The sequence below is a fragment of the Canis lupus genome, chromosome 24, assembly GCF_048164855.1.
Source record: "Canis lupus baileyi chromosome 24, mCanLup2.hap1, whole genome shotgun sequence".
Taxonomy (NCBI): domain Eukaryota; kingdom Metazoa; phylum Chordata; class Mammalia; order Carnivora; family Canidae; genus Canis; species Canis lupus.
In genome coordinates this window covers 45,138,895-45,159,101 of record NC_132861.1, presented here as the reverse complement: position 1 = coordinate 45,159,101, position 20,207 = coordinate 45,138,895, and positions in this window count along the sequence as shown.

Genomic DNA, 20,207 nt, shown 5'->3' with positions numbered 1-20,207 from the left:
TTCCAGGGTCCTGGGATCAAGCCCTGAGTTGGGCTCCTTGCCTCAGGGGGAGCCTGCTTCTCCTTCTGCCTCTGCCTCTCTCTCTGTCTCTCATGAGTAAATAAAATCTTAAAAAAAAAAAAAAAGGACAAATGTTCAGAACTATGAAACATAGTCCTGATTCTAAAAGTCAGAACTATACAGCTATGTCCAGAGAAGTGTTGCTTCCCCACGCCTTCCACTCCTCCTTCCATTCTCCCAACTTCATACCCGTCCTCTGCTAAGTAACCGATGTCAGTGTCTGCTTTATCTCTACTGTATTTCTTTTTGCACGCATTTATTTTCTGGCTCCCCTTCTTTACACGAGAGAGAGCCTACTATAGATGGCTTTTGCACTTTGCTTTTTACACTTAACAGTTTCTTGTAGGGGCAGCCCCAGTGACTTAGCGGTTTAGCGCCACCTTTGGCCCAGGGTGTGATCCTGGAGACCTGGGATCGAGTGCTGCGTCGGGCTCCCTGTGTGGAGCCTGCTTCTCCCTCTGCCTGTGTCTCTGCCTCTCTTTCTGTGTCTCTCATGGATAAAAAAAAATCTTAAAAAAAAAAAAAAAAGTTTCTTGGAAATCACCAGGAGATGTTTCGAGCTATTATATTGTGCCGCTTAGTCACCAACAGTGTCATTTCAACAAGTTCACTGTCATCATTTGTGAAGTTGTTGAATAGTCTTGCCTCTGGCACATGCAAAACAGCTGGGACCATTTGGGGGAAGCGCAAGGCTCTGAGGGGGGGGAGTAGGAGGCAGAGGGAGGTGAGGCCCAGAGACAGGCAGAGGCCAGGCCAGAGGAGGCGAAGCCCCCTCCCCGCTTGTGGCACCCTGGGGTGGGGTGGAAGCAGGGAGACCAGCCCAGAGGCTCCTGCAGGGGTGTGGGGGAAGGGCCAGAGGAGGGCGACATCTGGATATGGAGGGAGGCCTGACAGAGTCAAAGACGCCTCCCAGACTTCTAGCTTGGTGACCAACGGAGAGAATGAGGGCAGAGGAACCGGTGTGAGGGATGGTGAGGGCCGCAGTGGTAAGCAGTGGGTGTCATCAGTGGAGAGCAGTGCTTTAACCTCTGTGCCGTGGAACGCCAAAAAATATTCAGCAGTCGGAGTGGCCTGATGATGAGTGAATGAAGCCAGGCTCCAGAGGCTACCTACTACATGGTTCCATTCCTGTGACCTTCTGGAAAAGGCAAAACCATAGAGGCAAGATGGATCAGGCGTTGTGGGTGCTGGGAGTGAGGGGGGATGACTGCGAGGGAAGCCTTGGGGGGCTGGCAGTGTTCTGTCTGGATTATACCGTGACTGTACTGTTTACTGAAGCTCGTTGAACTGTACGCCCCAAAAGGTTGAGTTGTACTGTGTGTAAATTACACCTCAGTAGGTGACTTTTTAAAAAGTGGCAGGAAGGACAGCCCTAGTGGCTCAGCGGTTTAGCACCTGTCTTCAGCCCAGGGCATGATCCTGGGGTCCTGGGATCGAGTCCCACGTCGGGCTCCCTGCGTGGAGCCTGCTTCCCCCTCTGCCTGTGTCTCTGCCTCTCTCTCTCTCTCTGTCTCTCATGAATAAATAAAATCTTAAAAAAACAAAAAAACAAAAAAAACAGGTTTCCAGCAGATGTAGCAACCAGGAGGCCACTGATGACCTCACTGACAGATTTATTTTTCCCCCTGTAGGGTCCTTGTCACCCCCTTGTAGGGTCCTCACCCTCGCCCTGTAGGGGCCTCTTCCTTTCTAGGCTTCCCTGTAGACAGTGAGCTGCTGGAGACAAGCATGAGCAGCAGCCCCAGGGAGGCCAAGGAAAGGCCCAACAAAGGGAAGGGCCCAGCACATTTCTGAGAAAGAGCAGTGAGGGGGACCTGAGGCCACATGAGCTTTGCCACCCAGCACCTAATTTGGGGGCCAAGCGCAAGATGAAAACGCAGGGCTCCCCATTCAGCAGTTGCTAATGTTTCAGGACAGCAACAGCAGAGCATGGAACCAACCCCAGGGCCCTTCCAAGTGTGGGTCACACACCCATGAAGCTGGCCCTGCTGCCGCCTGGAAGTCGGGGATCCCAAGAAAGCACAGCAGCTGTAGGATGTGGCAGGAGAAGCCAGTCGCTGCGTCTACCAAGAACAGGTTAGGGGATCCCTGGGGGGCTCAGCAGTCGAGCACCTGCCTTCCGCCCAGGGCGTGATCCTGGAGTCCTGGGATCGAGTCCCAGGTCGGGCTCCCTGCGTAGGGTCTGCTTCTCCCTCTGCCTGTGTCTCTGCCTCTCTCTGTGTGTGTCTCTCATGAATAAATGAATAAAATCTTAAAAAAAAAAAAAAAAAAAAAAAAGAACAGGCTCGCGGGCTTGGCCGGACCAGGAAGTGCCTTGGCGCTGCCACCTGCTGGCCACATCAGGCCACTGCGCCTCGCTTCCGAGGCAGGACCTTGGAGAGTGGGACGCGCCGCTCTGACGACCAGGTGACCTAGCCCTTCCTTTCCCTGAAGAGAAACAGCCCCAGCGGGCGTTCTGCCAAGGTCACTCCAGCCACAGCATCCCACTGATGATGGCAGCACCTGTTACATTTAAACATCTGAGTTCTTTACAATCCCACAAAGTAGAGATTATATCCCGCATAGATGAGTACATGAATTTGAGTTTTCGGCTACTCTGGTTGCCCTCCATGACTCTTCTCTGTTGTCTTAGTCCCCTGATCATTTTTGAGGCTCCCCTTTGGCCCAAGTGCTGACTCACCTGGGCCTGGGCCTGGGGTAAGTGGTCTGGGCCCACACCGATCAGCATTATCCCATTACCTAGCCACAAGGTAGGCCTCAGGCCAGTGGAGATGACTTTTTTTTTGGCTGGGGCTGCTGGAAAAAAATGTTTTCTAGTTCCCACTGGACCCCAGGTTGTAGAGACAGGAGGAGGTTCATTGGTTGGCTGTAGCGAAAGACATTTTTCCACAATGCTGAAAGCTACCACCATGCTGAAAGCTGACATAGAACGATGAGGAAAGAAGGACAAATTAGTGAGTATGGAATGCCATTTTTTAAGGCAGCCCTGGAGTGCTGAGGGTTGGGGCTCCTAGGACTTTGCAGTGCTGAGAACCAATGAATCCCTTGGATATTTATTTATTTTATTTTAAAAGTTTTTTTTTTTTAAAGATTTTATTTATTTATTCATGAGACACACAGAGAGAGAGAGAGGCAGAGACACAGGCAGAGGGAGAAGCAGGCTCCACGCAGGGAGTCCGACGCAGGACTCGATCCTGAGACTCTAGAATCACACCCTAGGCCGAAGGCAAGCGCCAAACCGCTGAGCCACCCAGGAATCCCTCCCTTGGATATTTAAAGGTTTTGAAAAAATAAAAAAAATAAACGGTTTTGAGCAGCTGCTTGTAATGAAAGGCGTCTAATCCCCATCTGCCTCTCTAGCCCCATCTGCTATAGATTTTCTTCCTCTCCTCTTGATCAGGAGTCTCCAAGTCCCTCAGTCTCTCTTGATTCCTCAGCACTGCACCAGCCCTCTCTCTCCAGGGCCTTTGCCATGCTATTGCCTTGCCCAGGGCACCCTCCCCTTACTCACCTGGCTGACAGATCCCACAGGCCCCACTCTGGATGACATCTGCTCAACAAGGCCCTTCCTAACTCCCAATTCACTCTAGAAACATTTGCTGAACTCCCACTCTACCAGGCACGAAGCAAGGCTCAGCACCCCATGGGAGCTCTGGAGATGCTGGTGATCTCAGGGGAGTCAACGTGAATCGAAGGCTCATGCTCATGTCCTCAGACCTAGACCAGGAAATACTGGGAGAATCTGGACATTTCAGAGAAAGCCAGTGGGGCTGGAGAGTAGAACTGGGGACCTAGGAATGGATCTTACTGTCATGGGAGTGCTGATGTGGTGAAGTTAGGATTCTAGATAGATTGTGAAGATTGTCAACTGGCCTCCCATGTTCGGCAAACTCTCTTCTGATTTAGCTTCCATTGTGACTGTAGAAATAATACAGTCCTGGTCCAGTGCGAGGTGTAGTTCTCTTGAAGGTTAATATATTTTTGTGTGGAATTTTTTTTTATTGCAATGTAATCCACATACCATAATATTCACCTTTTTAAAAATTTTTATTTATTAAAAAAATTTTTTTTATTTATTTATGATAGTCACAGAGAGAGAGAGAGAGAGAGGCAGAGACACAGGCAGAGGGAGAAGCAGGCTCCATGCACTGGGAACCCGACGTGGGACTCGATCCTGGGTCTCCAGGATCGCGCCCTGGGCCAAAGGCAGGCGCCAAACCGCTGCACCACCCAGGGATCCCTAATATTCACCTTTTTAAAGTATACAATTCACTGTTTGGTTTGGTTTTGGTTTTTGTATATTCACATTATAACTATCTAATTGTAGAACATTTTCATGATCTCAAAAAGAGACCCCATCCCCATTAGCAGTCACTTCCCATTTCCCCCTTCCCTTAGTCCCTGGAAACCATTAATGTCCTTTCTGTCTTTAAAGATTTGCTGATTTGGGGGGCACCTGGCTGACTCAGTTGGGTGATCATGTAGCTCTTGATTGTTTGAGCCCCACGTTGGGTGTAGAGATTACTTAAATAAATACATGTTAAAAAAAAAAAAAAGATTTGATAGGGCACCTGAGTGGCTTAGTCAGTTGAGCATCCAACTCTTGGTTTTAGCTCAGGTCATGATCTCAGGGTCATGGGATCGAGCCCTGCATTAGCCTCCCTACTCAGTGGGGAGTCCGCTTGAGATTCTCTCTCTCCCTCTCCCTTTGCCTCTCCTCCAGCTGGTATATGCTCACCCTCTCTCTCTCTCTAAAAATGGATAAATAAATCTTACAAAAAAAAATATTTGCTGATTTTGGATATTTCATATAAATGGAATAATAAAATATGTGATATTTTGCATCTGGCTTCTTTCACTTAGCATAATGTTTTCAAAGTTCATCCACATTGTAACATAAGTAAATACTTCATTTCTTTCTTTTCTTATTATTTTTTTAACTTTAGCAATATTTACACCCAATATGGGGGTCAAACTCATGACCCTGAGATCAAGAATCGCCTGCTCTTCTGACTGAGCCAGTCAGGCGCCCCACTTCATTTCTTTTCATCACTGAAAAATATTCCATTGTATGGATATACCACATTTTGTTTTATCCACTCATTAGTTGTTAGACATTTAGGTGGTTTTGCTTTTTTGTCTATTATAAATAATGCTGCTACGAATATTCATGTTCAAGTTTATGCATGGCCGTAAGTTTTCATTTCTCTTGGTTATATACCTAAAAGTGGATTTGCTATGTTATGTGGTAACTCTTTGTTTAGCTATTTGAAGAACTGCCAGACTATTTTCAAAAGCAGCTGCACCATTTCACATTCCGCCCAATAGTGCATGAGGGCTCGTTTCTCCACATCCTCACCAACACCTGTTATGATCTGAACCACCCAGGTGTCCCATGATCTGACCTTTTGTTTGTAGCTGTCCTAGTGCTTGTGAAGATATATCTCATTGTGGTTTCCTTTTGTGTTTCCCTGGTAGTTAATGATGTTGAGCATCTTTTCTTTTTTTTTATTTTTATTTATTTATGATAGTCACACACAGAGAGAGAGGCAGAGACACAGGCAGAGGGAGAAGCAGGCTCCATGCACCGGGACCCCGACGTGGGATTCGATCCCGGGTCTCCAGGATCACGCCCTGGGCCAAAGGCAGGTGCTAAACCATTGCGCCACCCAGGGCTCCCTGAGCATCTTTTCATGTGCTTATTTGCTATTTGTATATCTTTGGAAAAACGTCTATTCAGATCTTTTGCCATTTTTTAATGGGGTATTTGTTTTTGTTGCTCTTGTTAAGTTGCAGAAATTCTTCATATATTCTGGATATTAACCCTGATCAGATATATGATTAGTAAATATTTTTTCTCATTGTGTGGGCTGTCTTTCAACTTTCTTGATAATGTCTTTTGCAACACAAAGGCTTTTTTAAAAAAAATTTTTGCTGAAGTCCCGTTTATCTATTTTTCTTTCGTTGCTTATACCTTTGGTGTTATATCTAGGAAATCATTGCCTCCTGTAAGATCAGGAAGACTTATGCCTATGCTTTCTTGTAAGAGTTTGATAGTTTTAGCCTTATATTTAGGTCATTGATCCATTTTGAGTTAATTTTTGTAAATGGTGTGTGAGGCCCAGTCTCTTTTACATGTGGTTAATTCATCTGTCCTTGCACCATTTGTTGAAGAGACTGTTTCCCTGCCGAGTTGTCTTGGCACCTTTGTCCAGATCAATTGACCATAAATGCATGGGTTTATTTCTGGATTTTCCAATATATTCCATTGATTCCTGTGTCTATCTTGATGCTGGTATCACACAGTCTTGATTACCACAGCTTTGGGCTAAGTTTTGAGGTAAGAAAGTATGTCCTTCAACTTTGTTCTCTTCCAAGGCTGTTGTGGCTATTCTGGGTCTTGCATGTTCACATGAATTTTGGAATCTGCTTGTCAATTTCTGCAAAAATAGTTGGAATTTTTTTAATAGCTGGAATTTAAAAAAAAGATTTTATTTTTTTATTCATGAGAGACACAGAGAGAGAAAGGCAGAGACATAGGCAGAGGGAGAAGCAGGCTCCATGCAGGGAGCCCAATGTGGGACTCGATCTCAGGACTCCAGGATCATGCCTGAGCCGAAGGCAGATGCTCAACCATCTGAGCCATCTGGGCACCCCCACAGCATTCCTTTTAACGTTGTTTTGTGGTTTTCAGTGTACAATCTTACACTACTTTTGTCAAACTTATTCCTGTTTTATTTTTCTTGATGGCAGTGTAAACAGAATTCTTCTTTTTTAAAATATTTTATTTGAAAGAGAGAGAGAGAGAGAGAGATATCATGAGCAGAGGGGAAGGATAGGGGAGAAGCAGGCTCCCCACTGAGCAGGGAGCCCAATGTGGGACTTGAACCCAGGACCCTAGGATCATAACCTGAACTGACAGCAGATGTTTAACAGACTGAGCCACCCGCCACCCCAGAATTATTTTCTTAATTCCGTTTTTGATTGGGGTGACTGGGTGGCTCAGTCAGTTAAGCATCTGACTCTTGATTTCAGCTTAGGTCATTATCTCAGAGTTGTGAGATCGAGCCCCATGTCAGGCTCCTCACTCAGCACAGAGCCTGCTTAAGATCCTTTCCCTTTCCCTCTGCCCCTCCACCCCACCCATGCATATACATTCTCTCTCTCTCTCTCTCTCTCTCACACACACACAAAATGGCTAATTCCATTTTTTATTGTTCATTGCTATTTTATAGAAGTAACCTTGATTTTTACACACATATCCTACAATCTTGCTGAACTTTTCGTTAGCTCTAATAATTTTGGGGGAATCCTGTTGGATTTTCAATATATCAGATAATCTCCTCTGCAAGTAGGGATAGTTTTACTTCTTCCTTTTCATACCAGATGCCTTACCTACTCTCATTATCCTGCATAGAACTCTCCAGTACAATGTTGAATAGAAGTGGTGAGAGTAGACGTCTTTGTCTTGTTTCTGATCTTAAGGAAAAAAGCTTTCAGTCTTTCACCATTGAGCATGATGTTAGCTGTGGAAATTTTGTAGATGCCCTTTATCAGACTGAGGAAGTAACCTTCTACTTCTTTGTTGAGTGTTTTTATCATGAAAGAGGGTTAGATTTTGTAAAATGCTTTTCCTGTGTCTGTTGAAATGAATATATGGTTTTTGTCCTTTATGGTTGACACATTTTAAAAAGCAGTTACCTGTGCAGGGTAGAGGAATAGGAACCAGGAAAATAGGAGACAGGAACGCAAGAGACATTTTTTACTGTCTATCCTTTTAGATTTTTTGGTTTCTTGACTGTATTTCTTTATTCTTTTAAAGATTTTATTTATTTATTCATGAGAGACATGCAGAGAGAAGCAGAGACATAGGCAGAGGGAGAAGCAGGCTTCCTGTGAGGAGCCCGATGCAGGACTTGATCCCAGGACCCCAGGATCATGACCTGAGCCAAAGGCAGATGCTCAACCACTGAGCCACCCAGGCACCCCTTGACTGTATTTCTTACTTTAAAAATTAAATTATCTTGGGGATCCCTGGGTGGCTTAGCGATTTGGCACCTGCCTTTGGCCTGGGGTGCGATCCTGGAGTCCCAGGATCGAGTCCCCGTCGGGCTCCCGGCATGGAGCCTGCTTCTCCCTCCTCCTGTGTCTCTGCCTCTCTCTCTCTCTCTCTGTGTGTGTCTATCATAAATAAATAAATCTTTAAAAAAATTAAAATTAAAATATCTTTTTAAAAATTGTGCTTAAATAAACATGAAATAGAATTTACCATCTTAAACATTTAGTGTACAGTTTAGTAGGGTTAAGTATATTCACACTGTTGTGCAACCAAGCTCTGGAACTTTCTCATCTTGCAAAACTGAAACTCTATACTCATTAAACAATAACTCTTCACACACACACACCCCCCACCTCCCCAGCCTCTGGCAACTGCCATCTTATTTTCTATTTCTATGAGTTTACTCTGGTCAACTCATGTAAGTGAAAGCATACAGTATTTGTCTTTTTGTGACTCTCCTATTTCACTTAATGTCTCCAGGGCTTATCATGTTGTAGCATGTGTTAGAATTTTTTTTCTTTTTTAAGTCTCAGTAATATTCTTGTGTGTGTGTACCACATTTTGTTTATTCATTCACTTAAAAATTTTTTCTTTAACATTTTATTTATTTATTGGAGAGAGAGAGGTGTTGCATGAGCAGGGGGAGGGGCAGAGGGAGAAGGAGAAGCAGGCTCCCCGCTGAGTGGGGAACCTGATGCAGGGCTCAATTCCAAGACCCTGAGATCATGATTTGAGCTGAAGTTAAGACACTTAACTGACTGAGCCACCCAGGCGCCCCTATCCTTGCACTTTTGATGGATATTTGGAAACTTTTGGCTATTGTAATAATAGCCAGGCATGGCTATTGAATATGAGTGTGCAAATATCTTTGAGACTCTGCTTTCAATTCTTTTGGATATACTCCCAGAAGTGGTATTGCTGGATCATATTGCTGGATCATGGTAATTCTAATTTTTTGAGGAATCATCATACTGTTTTCCATAGCAGCTGCACCATTTTACATTTCCACCAACAGTGTATAAGGGTTCCAGCTTTGCCATATCCTCACCAACACTTTTTTTTTTAAGTGTGAGGTATAAATTATCTCTTTAAAGTTGATTCCTGAATCTTCAAAACTGAGGTCTACACCCTCATCTATTTTCAACCTCTGTCCTGCTCTAGACCCAGGAGGACAATTGGAGGACTGGATGGGAATAGAGGCTTAAGCCAAGTGTAAGACAGTCTCCACTGTACTTCAGGAAAGACAGTACTTGGCTAGAAAGGTCTGACAAGGTGGCTGACAAGGTGGCATGGGTTGGGGTTAGACTGTAGAACTTGGAGGCAGGTGCCTGGTTCTCTGGAGTTATCTGGGATCTCCATAGTCTTTAGAATATCCATCAGAGTTCTGGGGATCTCCATGGTTAAAAATGAAGTTCCTCTGGTTGGTTGCTCTAAGGCATGTGGGCATCATTCATAGAATCAGTATTTATTGAGCACCAATAAAAGGATGAATCCTTTTCAGATAAATTCTGCATAACCTCAAGAAGCTCATTGCTGGGATGCCTAGATGGCTCAGTGGTTAAGCATCTGCCTTTGGGTCAGGTCGTGATCCCAGGGTCCTAGGATCAAGTCCCACATGGGGATCCTAAGATCAAGTCCCACACTGGGCTCCCCACAGGGAGCCTGCTTCTCCCTCTGTGTCTCTGCCTCTCTCTCTCTCTCTCTGTGTCTCTCATGAATAAATAAATAAAATATTTTAAAAAAGAAGCTCATTGCTGAGTAGGGAGACAGACATGTAAGCATACTCACCCGTACGTGTTGTGGCAGCTTGTATTTTAGGGGCAAAGAGGGGTAATCAACCCAATTCAGGGATAACAGGAGGACTCCTAGAAGAGATGGTTGAGTCCTGAGGGTTGACCAGGAGGCCAGGGATGGGGAAGGTCATCTCACGCTGGGGGCCTGCTGAGAAAAGGTCAGTAGTTCAATTGGCTGAATCCTGGAGGTCATAGCAGGGTACAGGACCATGACTAGGATGAAGGCAAATGAGGCAGTTCGGTGCAAAATTTAAGACTGAAACCATAGTAATCAACATGATATTTTAATGCAAGATTTAAAAATCAAAATTAATGCAAGAAAATACATGAACAAAATATCATTTTTATTTTTAAAATTTTTTAAAAGTAGGCTCCACCATGGAGCCCAGTGTGGGGCTTGAACTGACAACCCTGAGATCAAGACCTGGGCTGAGATAAGAGTCATATGCTTAACCAACTGAGCCACCCAGGCACCTCCAAAATATCAAATTTTAAATGAAGACGGGATCACTAACAGTGCTGTACCAACCATAGTGGAGCCTAAGGCAAAAGTAGTATCAGTATTACCCAACCTGTTTTCAGTGGTGGGGCTAAGGCACTGGATTTTATCCCGCCTACTCTGAGAAGTCATTGGAATCTTTTAATTAGAATGTATCTTTTATCTATTGATTAAAAGACCAACATGTCTACTGTGTAAGTAGATCAAGATACAGGGCAAGACTGGTGTCAGGGAGGTGTTCATCCAGGCAGAATGTGATGGGACTTGAAGAGAGGAGAGCTATGGGAAGAGTGTGGATTGATTCCAAAGCGACCTGAAGGCCAGGCCTCGGGAAGCATCAGCTGAAGCTGAGGGAGAGGGTCAGGCCAACAACCTGTCTGGCTCCTGGCTGGGAGTGTCATTTCCTGAGGTATGAAAGATGGAAAGCCGAGTTCAGTTTGTGGTGATTTGCATTTGAAGATTTATAGGACACTGAAGGGAGATATCTAGCAGGCCAAAGGATTAACGAGTCTGGAGCCCAGGAGGAAGTTGCTCCTGGAGAGACCCCGGTTTGGACACCATCAGGTGGCAGTCATCCACTGGGAGGTGGAACCATGATGGCAGAGCTGCCGCTGCCACCAGAGAAGGTGCCCCAAGCAGAGGGGCCAGAGGATGGGCTAGACACAGAAGGAAGCTGGGGCCATGGTGGGGACATGAAGGTGATCCCAGGAGAGGATGGAAGGGAGGAGGAAGGGAGGCAGGGGAGAAGGTGTGGTCAGGAGAAAGAACCTGTGGAGTGGTCCAGAAAGATAAGATCTAAAGTGTCCTTGGGGGGTGCCTGGGTGGCTCAGCGGTTGAGCATCTGCCTTCAGCTCAGGGTGTGATCCTGGAGTCCCAGGATCGAGTTCCACATTGTACTCCCTGCGGGGAGCCTGCTTCTCCCTCTGTCTGTGTCTCTGCCTTCCCTTTGTGTCTCTCATGACTAGATAAATAAATCTTTAAATGAATGAATGAATGAATGAATGAATGAATAAATAAATAAATAAATTGTCCTGTGGACCAGCTACCAAGAGGGTGTGTAACCCCAGTGCGCGGGGCTGCAGGGCCTGAGGGGGACTGATGCATCAAGGATTCTAAAAGCTTGCTCCAGTGAAGGATAATAGAAGAGAGGAGGTATTGAAATGGGAGGTGTAGCAGAGGGAGATCATTGCAGTGGGCCCCCAGGAGAGCCGGGAGGGCTCTGGTGAAAGGGTGTTATTTTAGAAAAGATTCCAGCTTCCCTGGAGCCTTGTAGGGGAACTTGGGACTTGGCTGGATGTAAATCAGGCTGGGGGAGGGCCCTGGGGAGGTCTGTTTTCCTCCGTGAAGTAGAGGGTAGGATGACAGTCCAGAGGGAGAGGAGGGGGAAGGGAGGAATCCCTGGAGAGAAGAGGCGAGTAGGTACTAGGGAGGTGGGAATGAGAACCCTGGGAGCTCGGAAGATTTTCTGGGAGCAGGATGATTGTCATACAGGATTTTTCTCCTGGGGAGCAGGCCTGGCTACTGGTGCTGTGGGGAGCTGAGGGCTGGCTCCGGACTATGAGAGAAGACAAAGGCTAGGTGGCTTCCCTGCTCTGGTCGCCTCACACATGGGAACACTGGCCTAAACACCAGGTGAGGCCTGGCGAGGGAGAAAGAGTTCTGGACAGCATCTGAAGGCCCACGGAAGAGAAAAAGAAGCAGGGTTGGGTTGGTAAGGGGAAGTTGGCTCTGCCCATCTTCACCGCCTCACAGCAGACACCCCAGGCCTCTGGGCTCAGGCAAGCTCGGTGCCCTGGAGTTGAGGCTGGGAATTCCTCTCAAGGCCAGTGGGGTGCCCACTGCTGCCTTGCATCTCTCCTTCCCCTGCCCCTGCCCAGAGTGCTGACCCTCTGCTTGGGGCAGCTGCCCTGAAAGCAACCCTAGTCCCTCCACCGTGGCCTTACCTTCAGTGGACCAGCCTTCCACGGGACCCTGGTCTGAGGGGGGCAGCAGCTTCCTGCTGGTGCCTTAGGCCCCATTTGGCTTCTCAGCAATTCTGTCCAGTTCTATCAACCAATTCCCTGCTTTAAACTCCGTTTTAAATACTCAGGCAATTTTTCTCTGCTGGTTGCAGCATAACTGAGGCGTTGGGTTCCTAGAGGCCTGGGAATTGGAGTTTGCCCTTTTGAAGATGCACAGACTTCCTCCAGGGGGCCATGGGGACCGCCCCCCCCCCCAAGCTGATGTGAGGCCCATTGTGGCTGACTGGGTCTCGGGGGTAGAAGTGCCCTCAGATGCCCAGAGTGGGCACCTCAGCACAGACAGGTGCAGTGGGTAGTGGGGGCTGGCAATGGGGCTGTGCCAGGCAGTGGGGAAGAAGAGGTGGCCAGTGGTCGTTCAGAGGCTTGGGCTGGTGCCAAAGCTGCTCAGACTCCCAGCATGAAAATTCAAGGAAAAGTATTAGAGTGATACCCCTGTGGGTGTGGCAATGTCACACCTCTCCCCCATCCCATCCCTTCTCTGCCAAAATGTTCAGCGCTGTCTCAGTCCTGGAGCTCTGGGGGCAGCAGATAACTCCAGCCGGCCAGGGCAGGTGGGATCACCCTTGGCTGGATCTGCCACCAAAACCCCAACCAAAGGCCACTCTTGGGAGAGCATCTGTTGAAATGTGAAGGACCATACCCTGTGACCCCACTATTCTACATTTAAGTATTCTACAGATGTAACTGTATATGTACAAAATAAAGTATGTAAAAAGTGTATTTACTATGGCAGTTTGTAGTAGCAGCACATAGCAAAGAAACCCAAATGTCCAGAAATAAGGACAAATAATTAAATAAAGGATCCTTCCACGTGAGGAACGCTTTGTAGCTATTAAAAAGAATGAGGCAGGGTGGCTCAGTCAGTTAAACATCTGCATCCGGCTCAGGTTGTGATCCCAGGGTTCCTGGGATTGAGCTCCCCATTGGGCTCCCTGCTCAGCAGAGTCTGCTTCTCCCTCTGCCTGCTACTCCCCACTGCTCAGGTTATGATTTCTGAAATAAATAAAATCTTAAAAAAAAAATGAGGCAGCTCTGCACACAGTAATGTGGTTACAAAATAAACCTAGTTAATAAGAAAAAAGGGCGAGTTCAGGTGAGTGTGTACTATGTACATAGCCTTTGTGTTCAATATAGTAAACATACATATGTCTATTTGCAAATACAGTGATTGAATCTGGAAGGATATGCAAGGCATGGTCCTGGGACATGATGGCCAGTGGACAGGGAGGGAGGAGGCCATTTACTGTGTCTTTTTGAACTTTTTGAACTTTATACCATGTATGTGCTTTGCAGTACAACACAGAAGTTTTCGTGTTTAGAAAACTGATAAAAGGGGGCACCCGGGTGACTCAGTGGCTGAGCGTCTGCCTTTGTTCCAGGTCGTGATCCTGGGGTCCTGGGATATCCTGCTGGGAGCCTGCTTCTCTCTCTGCCTATATCTCTGCCTCTCTCTCTCTCTGTGTGTGTCTCTCATGAATAAATAAATAAAATCTTAAAAAAAAAAAAAAGATGCAGGGAGTCCAATGTGGGACTCGATCCTGAGACTCTAGGACCACGCCCTAGGCCGAAGACAGGCACTAAACCGCTGAGCCATCCAGGGATCCCCAATAAATAAAATCTTAAAAAAAAAAAAACTGAAAAAAAAAAAAAAAAAGGTAGCATTTGCAAACAAAAGGCCTATCTTGCTGCCACTCTACTCCGTGTAGACCCTGTGGTCCTGGTTACAGGTTAAGGATAGAGAAGAGCACTGGAATCCTGGCAGCAGAGAATACCATGGAAGGTAGCCTTAGTTAAGTTTCTGGGCCTTTGGGGAGCCACCTATGGTTTCCCTTCCAGAATCTCAGATTTAGAACCCCTGCGGATGTAGAGCTGAGCAATCTTTGCTTTACTCTTACTACTTAGCCACATACTTGGAAAAGGGAAAAATAATTCCTACCTTCATTGACTAGATGAAAAACACAGAGGCTGAAGGTCATGAAGAGGCAATATTTCCTGTTTAGCACCCATTATATGCCAGGGCAGGTTCACACGACAATTTCCCCTCATCCAAGGCCCAGTGCCTTTGGACCTTGCCAAGGAGGTCTACCCTGAAGGGCATCATCCTGTTCAAAGCAATAATCTGGTCTTCCCTGTTCTGACTATAAGCAATTGTTTTCATCTGGTGTTTACTCACCTTTTATTTATTTTTAGATATTCTGTGTTTGTTTTTTAAATTTCAGCTTTGAGGTGTAATGGATATTTAAAATTGTAAGATAGGGCACCTGGGTGGCTCAGTTGGTTAAGCGTCTGCCTTCGGCTGGGTCATGAGCCTGGGGTCTTGGGATGGGGCCACTTCAGGCTCTCTGCTCAGCGGGGAGCCTGCTTCTCTTTCCCCCTCCGCCTGCCGCTCTGCCTACTTGTGCACTCGTTCTCTCGGTGTCAAATAAAAAAATAAAATCTTTAAAAAAATTGTAAGATATTTAAAGTGCACGCATTGTGGTGATTTTATATACGTAGAAACTGAAAGGATTCCCTCGTTAGTTAATTGGCACACCCATCACCTCAGATATTTATCTTTTCTGTTTTGGTGAGAACACTGAAGTTCTACTTTTAGCAAATCTCAATTAGACAATACCGTATTATCAACTGTAGTCACTATGTTTTACATTAGCTCCTCAGTCCTTATTCATCTTATAGCTCAAAGTTTGCACCCTTTTACCAACCTCTCCCTATTTCCCCAATCCCCTAACCCCTGGTAACCACTTTTCTACTCTGTTTCTAGGAGTTTGATTTTCTTTTCTTAGAATTCTACATATGAGGGATAACCTGCAGTATTTGTTTTTCTCGTTTATGTCACTTAGCCTAATGGCCTCAGGTCCATTCACATTGTCCCAAATGGCAGGATATCTTTTTTTTTTTCTTACAGCTGGGTAATATTCCAATTGTGTGTGTGTGTGTGTGTGTGTGTGTGTGTGTGTGTGTGTGTACACCACATCTTTACCCATTCATCCATCAACAGACACTTAGGTTGTTTCTGTATCTTGGGTATTGTGAATAATGCTGCAATGAACATGGGGATGCAGATATCTTTTCGTAAGACCCTGTTTTCATTTCCTTTGGAAATATATACCCAGAAGTGGGATTCCTGGATCATATGGTAGTTCTATTTTTAAAATTTTTTGAGAAACCTTGATATCATTTTCTTTTTCTTTTTTTTTTTTTTTTTTAGTTTTTATTTATGATAGTCACACACAGAGAGGGAGAGAGAGGCAGAGACACAGGCAGAGGGAGAAGCAGGCTCCATGCACCGGGAGCCCGACGTGGGATTCGATCCCGGGTCTCCAGGATCGCGCCCTGGGCCAAAGGCAGGCGCTAAACCGCTGCGCCACCCAGGGATCCCGATATCATTTTCTATAGTGGCTGCACCAATTTACATTCCCTTGCATACCTTTTTTTTAAAAAGATTTTATTTTTAAGCAATCTCTATACCCAACATGGGGCTCAAACTCACAACCCTGAGATCAGTTGTATGCTCCACTAACTGAGTCAGCCAGTTGCCCCAACCTTTGTGTGCCTTTTAATTCCATCCTTGGGCATTCAAGAAAGTGTCCCCTCCTTTTCTCCTACCACTCTGTGCTCAGTAAACTCCCATCCAGACCCCTTCTTTCCTTCCAGAAGACAACCTCCCTTCTTCTCAACAGACTGGAGCTGCCATGATTCTGACGCTCACACTCCATTCAATGAGAGGATGCTTACTGGGCAGCCAGGGTAGCAGTGGCTCAGTGGTTTAGCGCCGCCTTCAGCCCAGGGCATGATCCTTGAGACCTGTGATCGAGTCCCACACTGGGTTCCCTGCATGGAGCCTGCTTCTCCCTCTACCTGTGTCTCTCCCTCTACCTGCCTCTTTCCGCTCTGTGTCACTCATGAGTAAATAAATAAAATCTTAAAAAAAAAAAAAAAAAAAAGAGGATGCAAAAAAGAGGATGCTTACTAAGCACCTTTCGTGCATCAGGCACTGTCCGGGCACTTAGGAGGCACTTACTGAGCCAGACTGACAGGTAAGCCTTGTTGCTGCCGCCCTGTCCCTCCACCCCCTGCCCCAACCACATTCTGGCATCCATTTGCTGGTAACTACACAGGTACCCTTACCTTTAGTCTCAAATTGGCCTGGATCAAGGGGTGACCCCTATATTCAAGAATCCTTCCTTCCTTAATCTTATCCCCCCGTTTCCTTTCTGACCTTCCAACTCTATCTCCACTGACTCCTTCCCCATAGGCTAAACTGTTCATCTTCCCCCTTGAGTAGCATCAGTAGAAAGAACATTCCCTCTCCTAGGGATGCTTCCCACAAGGGCACCCTGCACTCAGTATCGCCAATTTTTCACCACAGCAGTGTGGTATCTACCCCAGCATGATGAAACAAGTCTTGCCAAAATCTACATCATTTCTCAATACTGGATCTAGCAGACCCTCCCAGACCTCACCTTGTGACGTTTTTGTGGCAGTGGACACTGTTCTTTCTTCCCTTTTTCTTGAAACCCTCTTTCCTTGGCTTCTAAAACTATCAGTGGCTTAGTCAGTTAATTGTCTGACTTTGGCTCAGGTCATGATCTCAGGGTCCTGGGATCCGGCCCTGTGTGTAGCCCCACCTTAGTGGTGAGTTAGCTTCTCTCTTTCCCTCTGCCCCTCCCTCCCTGCTTGTGCTCTCTCTCTCAAAGTAATAAAATCTTTTTACAAAAACAAAAAATAAAACTCCCTTCTCTGGCTCTGCTTCTGCCTCTGGGCCTTCTTCTACTCCCAGCTTTTTTCCTCTCCTCATTCTGGCTGCTGTTCTGGGCAGGTTCCTCATACAGCCTGTGTCTGTGGCTCTGTGACCATCTCTTGCAGAACCAACTGCCTGAAGCAATGGATATCCCTCATGCACTCAATATGTCCAACACTGAACTCATTAGCTTCCCTGAAAACCTGCAGCCCTGCTTGTGTCACTCCACTTACATACACACTCAACAGATAATGGAATGGAAATAAGTTGTCCTTTCTCCCTCTCTAGTCAAGTCACCAAGACTGTCAATAGTAACAATGGATAATATTGAGGGCTTAGGGCTTATTATGTGCCCTCAAAAAACACACCCAGCATCTCTCTTAATACAATTAGTGATCCAAGAGGCTGGAACTATTATGACCCCCATTTTATTTTACTTTTTTTAAGATTTTTTTTTATTCATGAGAGACACAGGGAGAGAGAAAGAGAGAGAGAGAGAGGCAGAGACACAGGCAGAGGGAGAAGCAGGGTCCATGCAGGGAGCCTGACGTGGGACTCAATCCTGGGTCTCCAGGATCACGCCCTGGGCTGAAGGCGGCGCTAAACCGCTGAGCCACCCGGGCTGCCCAGACCCCCATTTTAATAAAGAATCTTGAATAAGGGCACTTAGGTGGGTCAGTCTGTTAAGTGTCTGCCTTCTGCTCAGGGTCCTGGGATGGAGTCCCAAGTGGGGCTGCCTTCTCAGTGGGGAGTCTGCTTCTCCCTCTGCCCCTCCCCCCTATTTGTGTGCATTCTCTCTCAAATAAATAAAATCTTAAAAAAAAGAAAGAAAAGAACCTAGAATGATAGAGTAGGGTCCTAGCTCCTCCACTTACTAGGTGTGTGACACCGGACAAATTGATTTACCTCTGTATGCCCTAGTTCTGTAAAACACAGGTAACTTTCTTGTAGAAGTAAATGAATCAATATATAAAGAACTGGAATACTGCTTGGAACTTAGTAAAGCGTTATATAAATATTAAGCATTACTATTTTTCTATCCCAGACTAACTCCACAGCAAGGGACTTGAACACTGAATAATACTGGATCTTCCCACTACCTCTTTTACCTTAATCATTCTTTCATTAACAAATAATTTCCACCTCTATGGGGTCTGCCAATGCTTTAGGTGCCAGGAATACTGCAGAAAACAAAATCCATGTTCTCACGACTGGGGAGGGAGTAAACAGACAATAAACAGCCAAGGAAAATGCCAGGTAGTAATAGGTGCCTGCAGATGACTCAATTAGGGTGATGTGATGGGGAGTCCCTAGGTGGCTTTTCATTCGAGGATCAAGGAAAACCTCTTAAGAGGTGACACAAACAAATCTGAACAAGGAGCCAGCCATGCCAATATTTCTAGAATATTTTCAATTGATCATGCCTACTGCTCATCTCTCCAGCTTCTTCCTACGAGTGCTCTAATCGTGCTCTGTGCCAAATTGCTTGAAAACACCAGGATCGTCTTCTTCCACCATGCCTTGGGCCCAGGCTGTTCTTTCGGTCCCCTATAACCGAGGAAGTGTCCCCTTGGACCTCATCGGAGTTCAAAATGTGAACTTCCTCAAGGGGGATCTCCATATATCAGAAAGCAGGGTGCTGGCCCCAGACTCCTCCCAATTCAGAGCCTCCTTGGGTAGCTGTAGATTTCATACAGGCTCAGTGCCAGGTGTATGACAGTTAAGAATTGCAAAGTAGGGGATTCCTGGGTGGCTCAGTGGTTTAGCGCCTGCCTTTGGCCCAGGGCGTGATCCCGGCGTGGAGCCTGCTTCTCCCTCTGCCTGTGTCTCTGCCTCTCTCTCTCTCTCTCTGTGTGTTTGTGTGTCTATCATGAATAAATAAATTTTAAAAATCTTAAAAAAAAAAAAAAAAGAATTGCAAAGTAACTGGATGGTTCACAAGAATATCCGTGAGCCCCTGTTAAAACACAAAATCCCCGTCCCCAACCCAAACCTCTTGAATTAGAATCTCCACGGAGGAGCCTCTAAACAACAGTTCAATTGTGGAAATATACTGATAGCTGAAGGGATCCTGGTTTTGTAGAAACATGGTAGGTACTGGATGTCCAGGTTATGTCGCAGGCGGGCTCTGTACCGAAGGAAGTGCTCTGGGATGTTCGGCACTAACAAGTTTGCCCACAATGACCCATCAAAATAACTGGCAAAAGCAAAAGGCAAAGGCCCTTCTGTGCCTCCGCCATTGAGGGCACCTTTCCTTTGGCTCTTGGGACCCTTAGGTGACACGGAACCCTCCTCAGTCAGCACACCTTAAGGTATGCTTTAGTCCCAAAAAACAAAAAGGGAACTTGCGCGGCCAATGGGTCGGTGTTTGGCCTGACCAAGTTCCTCCCCCCGCCGCCGTTGTAACACCCGGTGACCACCAGAAAGTTATTCCTCCGGGCCTGTTCCTCGTTGGGACAAAAACCTAGCGCATGAGGTGGCTGGACATTAAATGTGGCGTTTGTGCGGCGCTCACAGACATCCGCGACCGTCTTTATTAACAGCCCTCAGGAGGCAGCTTCGGACACGTGGCCCGAAAGAGAACCACCTGCAGACGGCGCGGGGGGGGGGGGGGGCGGAGGCGGGCCTCCAACCCGGGCGCTTTGAACCTCACGGTCCCCGAATTTCCGGAGGTCTCGGGCTCATCCGCGGAGGGAGAAGCGGGCGAACACTTTCTCCTCGGCCGCCGGGCGGCTCGGCGTGGAGAGCGGGTCGGAGCCGCGCGTAGGGCCGCCTGGCATCTGCAAGGCCTCCGGCGTCGACAGCACCCTGGACACTTTCGGGAACCGGAGACCACCAGTACCCAGCCTCCCGGGGCTCGGGAACAAGCGGCGCCAAAAACGGCCGTCTTACCGCGCAGGCGTCGCGAGCGCGGGCCGCGGAGGGGCACTTCAGGAACCGCGCGCCCACTACCCAATCAGCGCGGGCCCTGCACAAAGCGAGTCCCGCCCCCAGGGCGCCGCCACCGAATCCCCTCCCCCTCCCCTGCCCGCTT